Source organism: Gadus macrocephalus, chromosome 16 (assembly GCF_031168955.1).
Source record: "Gadus macrocephalus chromosome 16, ASM3116895v1".
Taxonomy (NCBI): Eukaryota; Metazoa; Chordata; class Actinopteri; order Gadiformes; family Gadidae; genus Gadus; species Gadus macrocephalus.
The window spans coordinates 22,244,653-22,254,770 of record NC_082397.1 but is presented as its reverse complement, the minus strand read 5'-3'; positions in this window follow the sequence as shown (position 1 = coordinate 22,254,770).

Below are 10,118 nucleotides of genomic sequence, written 5' to 3'. Positions count from 1 at the left end.
AATATAATACTTTGCGTCCTGGTGAGGGGCCAGACTAAGAATGGTTCAAAAAACTCCAATGAATAACGGAAAAAGAGGAGATGTGACCCGGCCCGGAGGAAGCCCGGGGCCCCCGTCTGGAGCCAGGCCCAGACGGAGGGCTCGATGGCGAGCGCCTGGTGGCCGGGTTTGCCACGGAGCAAATTACGTGGCGCCCCCCCTCTCTTCATCCCATGGGCCCACCACCTGTGGGAAGACCCGTTGGGGTCGGGTGCGCAGCCACATGGGTGGCAGCGAAGGTCAGGGGTCTCGACGGACCAGACCCGGGCGGCAGAAGCTGGCTCTGGGGACGTGGAACGTCACCTCGCTGTGGGGAAAGGAACCGGAGCTTGTGAGGGAGGTGGAGTGCTATCAGTTAGATCTGGTGGGGCTTACCTCCACGCACAGTCTCAGCTCTGGTACAGTACTCCTGGATAAGGGTTGGACTCTATTCTTCTCCGGAGTTGCCGAGGGCGTGAGGCGCCGGGCGGGTGTGGGGATACTCATAAATCCCCGGCTGAGCGCCGCGGTGTTGGAGTTTACCCCGGTAGGCGAGAGGGTCGCCTCCCTGCGCCTAAGGGTTGTAGGGGGGAAAACTCTGACTGTTGTTTGTGCGTATGCACCAAACAGCAGCTCAGAGTACTCGGCCTTCTTGGAGACCCTGAATGGAGTCCTGTATGGGGCTCCAGTAGGGGACTCCGTAGTTCTGCTGGGAGACTTCCACGCCCACGTGGGCAACGATGGAGACACCTGGAGAGGTGTGGTGGGGAGGAACGGCCTCCCTGATCTAAACCCGAGCGGTCGTTTGTTATTGGACTTCTGTGCTAGTCATGGATTATCCATAACAAACACCATGTTCGAACATAAGGGTGCTCATAAGTGTACCTGGTACCAGAGTACCCTAGGCCGAAGATCGATGATCGATTTCGTGATCGTGTCATCTGATCTGAGGCCGCATGTTTTGGACACTCGGGTAAAGAGAGGGGCGGAACTGTCAACCGACCACCATCTGGTTGTGAGTTGGATCAGGGAATGGGGGAAATTTCCGGATAGACCTGGTAAGCCCAAACGAGTAGTGCGGGTGAACTGGGAACGTCTGGAGGAGGCCCCCGTCCTAGGTATCTTCAACTCACACCTCCGGCGGAGCTTTTCTGGCATTCCTGTGGAGGTTGGGGGCATTGAGCCAGAGTGGGCGGTGTTCAAAGCCTCCATTGCTGAAGCTGCGGTGGCTAGCTGTGGCCTCAGGGTCTTAGGCTCCTAGAGGGGCGGTAACCCTCGGACACCGTGGTGGACACCGGTGGTCAGGGAAGCCGTCCGACTGAAGAAGGAGGCCTTCCGGGATATGTTATCCAGGAGGACTCCTGACTCGGTTGCAGGGTACCGACAGGCTCGAAGGGCTGCAGCAGCTGCTGTGTCGGAGGCTAAGCAGCGGGTGTGGGAGAAGTTCGGAGAGGCCATGGAGAAGGACTTTCGGTCGGCACCAAAGTGTTTCTGGAAGACTATCCGGCACCTCAGGAGGGGGAAACGGGGAACCATCCAAGCTGTGTACAGTAAGGATGGAACTCTGTTGACCTCAACTGAGGAGGTCGTCGGACGTTGGAAGGAACACTTTGAGGAACTCCTGAATCCGAATAACACGCCCTCTATGTTGGAGGCAGAGCTCGAGGTTGATGGTGTTTCGTCGTCAATTTCCCTGGTGGAGGTCACTGAGGTAGTCAAACATCTCCGCAGTGGCAAAGCCCCAGGGATTGATGAGATCCAGCCAGAAATGCTAAAGGCTCTGGGTGTTGAGGGGCTGTCATGGTTGACACGCCTATTCAACATCGCGTGGGAGTCGGGTACAGTGCCAAAGGAGTGGCAAACCGGGGTGGTGGTTCCCCTGTTCAAAAAGGGGGACCAGAGAGTGTGTGCCAATTACCGGGGTATCACACTTCTCAGCCTCCCTGGTAAAGTCTACTCCAAGGTGCTGGAAAGGAGGGTTCGGCCGATCGTCGAACCTCAGATTGAAGAGGAACAATGCGGTTTTCGCCCCGGACGTGGAACTACGGACCAGCTCTTCACTCTCGCAAGGATCCTGGAGGGGGCCTGGGAGTATGCCCATCCGGTCTACATGTGTTTTGTGGATCTGGAGAAGGCGTATGACCGGGTCCCCCGGGAGAAACTGTGGGAGGTGCTGCGGGAGTATGGGGTAAGGGGGTCTATCCTCAGGGCCATCCAATCTTTGTACTCCCAAAGCGAGAGCTGTGTTCGTGTTCTCGGCAGCCAGTCAGTTTCGTTCTCAGTGGGTGCTGGTCTCCGCCAGGGCTGCGCCTTGTCACCAATCCTGTTTGTGATATACATGGACAGGATATCGAGGCGTAGTCGTGGTGGGGAGGGGTTGCAGTTCGGTGGTCTGAGGATCTCGTCACTGCTTTTTGCAGATGATGTGGTCCTCATTGGATCATCGGCCTGTGACCTTCAGCACTCACTGGATCGGCTGGCGGCCGAGTGTGAAGCGGCTGGGATGAGGATCAGCACCGCTAAATCTGAGGCCATGACTCTTAGCAGGAAACCGGTGGATTGCTTACTCCGGGTAGGAAATGAGTCCTTAGCCCAAGTGAAGGAGTTCAAGTACCTCGGGGTCTTGTTCGCGAGTGAGGGTACTATGGAGCGTGAGATTGGCCGGAGAATCGGAGCAGCGGGGGCGGTATTGCGTTCGCTTTACCGCACCGTTGTAACGAAAAGAGAGCTGAGCCGCAAGGCAAAGCTCTCGATCTACCGGTCGATCTTCGTTCCTATCCTCACCTATGGTCATGAGGGCTGGGTGATGACCGAAAGGACGAGATCGCGGGTACAAGCGGCCGAGATGAGTTTTCTCAGAAGGGTGGCTGGCGTCTCCCTTAGGGATAGGGTGAGAAGCTCAGCCATCCGTGAGGAACTCGGATTAGAGCCGCTGCTCCTTTACTTAGAAAGGAGTCAGCTGAGGTGGTTCGGGCATCTGGTAAGGATGCCCACTGGGCGCCTTCCTTGGGAGGTGTTTCAGGCACGTCCAGTGGGGAGGAGACCTCGGGGAAGACCCAGGACTAGGTGGAGAGATTATATCTCAACACTGGCCTGGGAACGCCTCGGGATCCCCCCGTCAGAGTTGGTCAATGTGGCCCGGGAAAGGGAAGTCTGGGGCCCCCTGCTTGAGCTGCTCCCCCCGCGACCCGACCCCGGATAAGCGGACGAAAATTAGATGAGATGAGATAATATAATATAATATAATATAATATAATAATAATAATATTATGTATGGGTATTTATATAATATTATATCTAATATCACGGCCAAAAGCTATGTGCGCCTCGGATGATATTATGAATCATAAAGACTGTCTCTGACGTCTCTGGCACTTCCACAACAAGTAAAGTCTCGTAGTTGGGGATATCTCGGCCATGGTTGAGAAGAATTGGGGGAAAGGAACTTTGGCCTTGACTCTGAAGTCCATGAACTGCGACATGGAGGAGAAAGGGATTGTACTCCGGGAGCTGAGCTACCGGACTGCCGCCGTCGAAGCCGTTCGGCCGCCCGGCGGCAGCTCCGGCGATGTACTCCGGGAGCTGAACTGCTGCCGTAGCTTTCCGGCTGCTCCGGTGGGTGTCCTCTGGGAGCTGAAAAGTCTGGCGGGGGTAGCTCGGCGGCAGTCCGGCAGCTCAGCTCCGAGAGTACAATCCCTTTCTCCTCCATGTATCCTCCTCCGGACTGCTGCCGAAGCTTCTGCGGCAGTCCGGCAGCTGCGGCGGGGGGAGGCAGTCCGGCAGAGAAAGGGATTGTACTCCTGGAGCTGGGCTGCCGCCGAGTTCCCCCCACCAGAGCTGCTCGTCCGCTGGTCCACAAAATCTTAGCTATGCTCTGATTGGAGGGGAGTAGGGAAGTGGGAGGTAATATTCAAATGTGCCCCCTTCCTACGTAGGAGGGGGCGCCGAAACTGACTCGTTTGGTAACTGTAGGCGGGGTATATTCAGAAATGCATATCTCACCCTGAATTTTTTAAAAGTTTGTATGCGTGTTGGAGCACCAGAGACCCAAAACAACACCCCAAATCCCAGGAAAAGTGTTGTTTTCATAATATGTCCCTTATAAAAGAGAAAGTATAATTATCCCGACCCCTTTAGCTCAGACATCTCAATGGCGTGAGATGAATTAAGAACAGAACCCTTAAAGGTACCATTGTACGTACCATTTGACGTACCCTTTGACGTATAGAGTTCACCTTTGTCCCCTGTCTGAAGTTACTATCTATTAGACTGGAGCAGAGCTTCTTACACTTTCTCCTCTTTGGACCCAAAAGACAATTTAGGGTGTCCGTGGTTCTCAACCAAACACAATTATCACCCATTTCGGTGTGCTCAGAGTTTTCTGTTGGCTGTCAGGTCCTCCATTTTGGGTGCTGAGACCAAAGCGCTGGACTAGAGTATTCAACATAAACATGGTGATAGGCCTACACCACATTGTGTAGGCCTGATTCTAATTGATCCCAGTTACTGATTGGTTAGGTAGGTCAATCCACAAAAGGCAATATGGAGCCAAATGATATTTAAAATACATTTAACGATTTTGAATTGTGTGCGAATGCTGATTTGGAGAATTGGGCCAGTTGTGAATAATTCTCCATGAATGCAACACAATTGACACAATTGCCCATCCCCACATTACGAACCACTTGGAAACAAGTCGATTAGGTCATCAGAAGCTGCATTGGTCATTGCTTAGTCGATAGCGGGGTTCCATTGGATCACTGCATGAAAGTAAGGAAATCAATGAAGTCAAAACGTATTTTTGAAGTGCTGGGGCAAAAACCCATGGACAGGAGCGGCGGAACAGGGGGGCTGGAGAGAGGGAGTGGGAGACAGGAGGGACTGGGGGCTGGAGAGAGGGAGACAGGAGGGACTGGGGGCTGGAGAGAGGGAGTGGGAGACAGGAGGGACTGGGGGGCTGGAGAGAGGGAGTGGGAGACAGGAGGGACTGGGGGCTGGAGAGAGGGAGTGGGAGACAGGAGGGACTGGGGGGCTGGAGAGAGGGAGTGGGAGACAGGAGGGACTGGGAGAGAGGGAGACAGGAGGACTGGGAGAGAGGGAGACAGGAGGACTGGGAGAGAGGGAGACAGGAGGGACTGGGAGAGAGGGAGACAGGAGGACTGGGAGAGAGGGAGACAGGAGGACTGGGGGCTGGAGAGAGGGAGACAGGAGGGACTCGGGGGCTGCCCGCCGCCACCGTGTGCAGACAAAAGGTGAGGGTGGCTCCGTCACAACCAACCGACCACTCACACCCACGCACCCCAACGGCTGTGGAGGGGGGGTGGGGCAGCACTTCAAGGACGGACAAACAGGCCGACAGACAGAGAAATATACAGCCAGGCAGACAGGCAGGCAGACAGACAGACAGACAGACAGACAGACAGACAGACAGACAGACAGACAGACAGACAGACAGACAGACAGACAGACAGACAGACAGGCAGGCAGACAGACACACAGACAGAAAAGGCAGCCAAAAAGCTAGCCAGACAGATAGGCAAACAGGTAGACAGACAGACAGACAGACAGACAGACAGACAGACAGACAGACAGACAGACAGACAGACAGACAGACAGACAGACAGACAGACAGAAAGGCAGACAGACAGACAGACGGAAAAACAGACAGAGACTGTTAAACGGTGAAACGGCGGGGGAGTCCAACAGACGGACGAACAGACAGAGAGACAGATGGACTGGCAGTCGGACGCAGACGCAGACAGACAGAATGCAAGGCAAACCTCTCACCCCAGACAGAGTTAAAAAATAATAACAATTAGAATGAAGATTTTAAATAGAAAGAAAACCCTCCGTTTCACCCCGTATATCCCCCCTCCACCACCATCTTACTGTTCTCCATCGCTCTCTTTCCCCCACGCTTTTGAAGTCACTTCATTTCAGATGCACTCCTACATTTCCAATATCTTTATGTATGAGTCTGGCCCCCCCTCCCACACGCCCCACTCCCTCCACATTTCTATTCTCTTTCACTTATTTCCTTCTCACCTCCTGCAATATCTCCCTCTCAGCTCCCTTACCCCCCCCCCTCCCCCCCCTCCAGCCCCACCCCATCCCACCTCCATGTCATTACTGTAATCCATCACTCTTCCATCAGCTCCCATGCAAACAGGCCCCATGGTTACCATGGCAACCACCTCTGGCCCAACAGTGCGCAGCCACTCTCTGATTGGCTGGCACAGCCCAGGCAGACTCAGTCTGTCTGGGAGATGTGGTAATTGGCTGGGAAGTCGCACACACACACACACACACACACACACACACACACCCACACACATACACACACACACACACACACACACACACACACACACACACACACACACACACACACACACACACACACACACACACACACACACACACACACACACACATACATACACACACATATGCACACATGCACACATGCCAAAGCATAAATCAAGCTTATACTGTATTGTAAGCTGAAATATTATTCTCACAAAACCACACATAGACATAAATATATCACAAATACATCTATTTGCACAATCATAAACACATACTGTAGATGCACGCTTAATCTATAAAAATTTCTAACACATGCTCATACACACACACACACACACACACACACACACACACACACACACACACACACACACACACACACACACACACACACACACACACACACACACACACACACAAACACAGACAACTATTATTAAAGCAGCACACAGATCCTTGGAAATATCAGAGTTACAGGGTCAGCCTAATAGCTTGATAGAATCTGAAGGCTGTAGGCTGTTTGTATATGTGTGTGTATGTGTGTGTATTTACCTTGGTGTGCACATATGTGTGTGCACATATGTGCACATGTGTGTGCTTTCTTGTGTGCCGCATGGGCATCCATGCGGGCTGTGTATTTGAATGGGGGAGCACCAGATTTCGGGGGATTTTAGGGTTGGACTCAAGCCAGGGGATGGGGAATGGAAATACTTCAGAAGCATATTGTTAAAAATACCTATTCCACTCCAGGGAGTGGGGATGTGTGCACTGCGTTTCAAACTCCGAAAGGCCTACCTTGGGAAAGGGAAAAAAGGGAATTGTTCATTACGAGCTGGACCTGAAGCTGTAGCCTGCTCTGCCCGCTCTGGCCAACACACCACACTAGCTGAATGGTGTATTCCACACAGATCACACATGGAGAGAGACCTTCCTTCCCTCACCCTGAGCACAGAGGAAATCCCATTCCACACTGATCAGAGAAAACAATTTGGGGGAAGATGGAGGCTATTATCATTTTAAGTTAAAAAAATAAATACAAATAATAATATTTTTTTTTGGAGCCTCTTCTCAAAGCTGGAAGGAAAGAGTTAGACTTTAAAGGTTGGGTATGGGATTTGCATAACACCAGCAGATTTTGAAAATACACAACTCAAATGGTCCTACCCCCTCTCCTTCAACGCTGACTCTGACTCCTCCCATTCCAAGTACATGGACGCGCAATCATGCACATCATCGAGCGAACACGTGCTTTGAGTATGTGCACGAAGGGGTTGCGCGGGTCGGGGGAGTGCAGTACGACCGTTTGATTGACGTACTAACTGTCCAATGCCACTCGTGGGTCTGGAAATCATTGGCTGGAGTTTTTCGAGCCCCGCCCGTTCCACAGATGATTGACTTGTTTAATTTTCATGCAAGTACTTCTAACTCAGTGGCTGTAAGTGGGTTACGATGAGGATTTCAAGTAATTTTGAAATTTTTCAAAAATGGCCAAAAAAGAGAATTCCATACCAAGCCTTTAATGTTTCCGCAAAATCCTTTTTGAAAGAGAAGTTATTTGAGGCTTCAAAGGAGACTTTGAACCTGCTTAGAAGGTAGTTAAATGTGCTCAATCGAGGAGAAAAAGAGGGAAAATGTAAATGTAAATGGCTGTGTGGTACGCGTAGCGCTGTGTCACAGGTTTCAAGTGTTGAAAATAAAGGAGGAAATTGTTAGTTTGTAGGTTGAGAACCAGAGGAGTCTCACTGTAGCAAACACAGTACAGATGCTGCAAATGTGTGCATAAACAAGAATACTAAACAACTGTACTCCAACCTGGCTAGAAAAAAATGCCCAGCAAACACACACACACACACGCACACACACACAAACACACACACTCACACACAAACAAACACACACACACACACAGACCTATAGATACACGCACAAAAAAAAGGAACAGCCACTTATGGCTTATTTTTTTCATCAGTTTAATGGAAAAGTAAACAGCCGAGGGCAGAACAGAGAGAAGGTATCAGTTAAGTTGAGGAAACTGGATGGATTCACAGAGAACGACTGACAGCAGTTCAATCGGCAACGCGGTCAGAGTCCGAATTTCAACGCATCCCGTTTGACAAGACACACAGACAACTCAGGGGAGAAATCATAATGATGATAAATATCTTCTTCTCAATGTAGCAAGTAACAAGTGAAATGAAAAAAGAAAAACCTGTTCCCAGTGTTCTTTATAACTGACCACCATGTTGACAAGAGGGAGATTCAGACATCACAAAGTGCGGCCAGGCTCACACACACACACACACACACACACACACACACACACACACACACACACACACACACACACACACACACACACACACGCACGCACACACACACACACACACACACACACACACACACACACACACACACACACACACACACACGCACGCACGCGCACACACACACACACACACACACACACACACACACACACACGCACACACACACACACACACACACACACACACACACACACACACACACACACACACACACACACACACACACACGCAAACACACACACGTACCATCAAGGATTATTTCGTCCTCCTTTTCGGCTAAATAAAAAAATGAAGTGCAAGCAAGATCACAGCACGAAAATTGACAAGAGAAGACATGTCCTGGTTTATATGAGGAACGTTCCAGATACACACTCCTCCAAGCATCCAGAAAACCAAAGCATCTGTTGAGGCAGGGGGAACCGGGCAGAATCATGGTCTTTAAATGGGGGGGACTTCTTCTGATCTACCTCAAGCTCTTCTCTGGCCATTCATTTATTCCTATCTGCATGAAGCAGACGGCTTGAGGTTCCCTTTGCATGGCTTCTTACTGTGTTCACACATACCCCTCTCCGCAGTCCCTATCCACCCCATCCTCAAACCCTGCGCACCCCATCGACACCCTACACAGGAGGTACAGTCACAAACAAACAGTTTGACTCCGCCGTCTTATCTTCATAATGTTAGATTTCAGCTTATTTCTAACACACACTAAAATACACCAACATTCTACAATCCTGACGTACACCAACACCACTGACACCATCGTCATTATCCTCCCCAACAAAAAACCAGAGTACTTACTTCACTCACGTCCCACAAATGTTGACAAGTCTGCTGTCGTAAAATCTGTGTTTGGTTTCAGATATTAATGAAAGCAGAAAGATGAATTGGACGTACCTTGGTGTCATAACATTGTTTTACAATTCCATTGGTTGAGACCGACGGCTCTTCGTGGTGAGTTTTAGGGAATGCCGGGTCTGGGTTAGTCTTGGTTAGTCAACCTATACCGGGCTTCACGCAGGTGGTGCGAGGGAGAAGGAACCTAAATCTGGGGAATCATCCCTTAATGCGTTCTGTTTACGTCGATCTTTGTCCTTCCCGTAATCATAAGAGGTAATCCACACACAACACAACCCCGCACACACATATACACACACACACACACACACACACACACACACACACACACACACACACACACACACACACACACACACACACACACACACACACACACACACACACACACACACACACACACACACACATTCCCTCAAAAACGCACACTCTCCAAAGTACACACACTTTCATGAGCACGTTGTAAACCAATGTGACCACATAGTGCACTTGATTTAAGGAGTTCGAATTTCATGGAGGCCATCATTTCAGAGTTGGTATGAGTTGACTTTCTCTTTGTACCTCTTTGTTTGGTTCTTTCCACCTGCTCACACATAGCTGTGATGT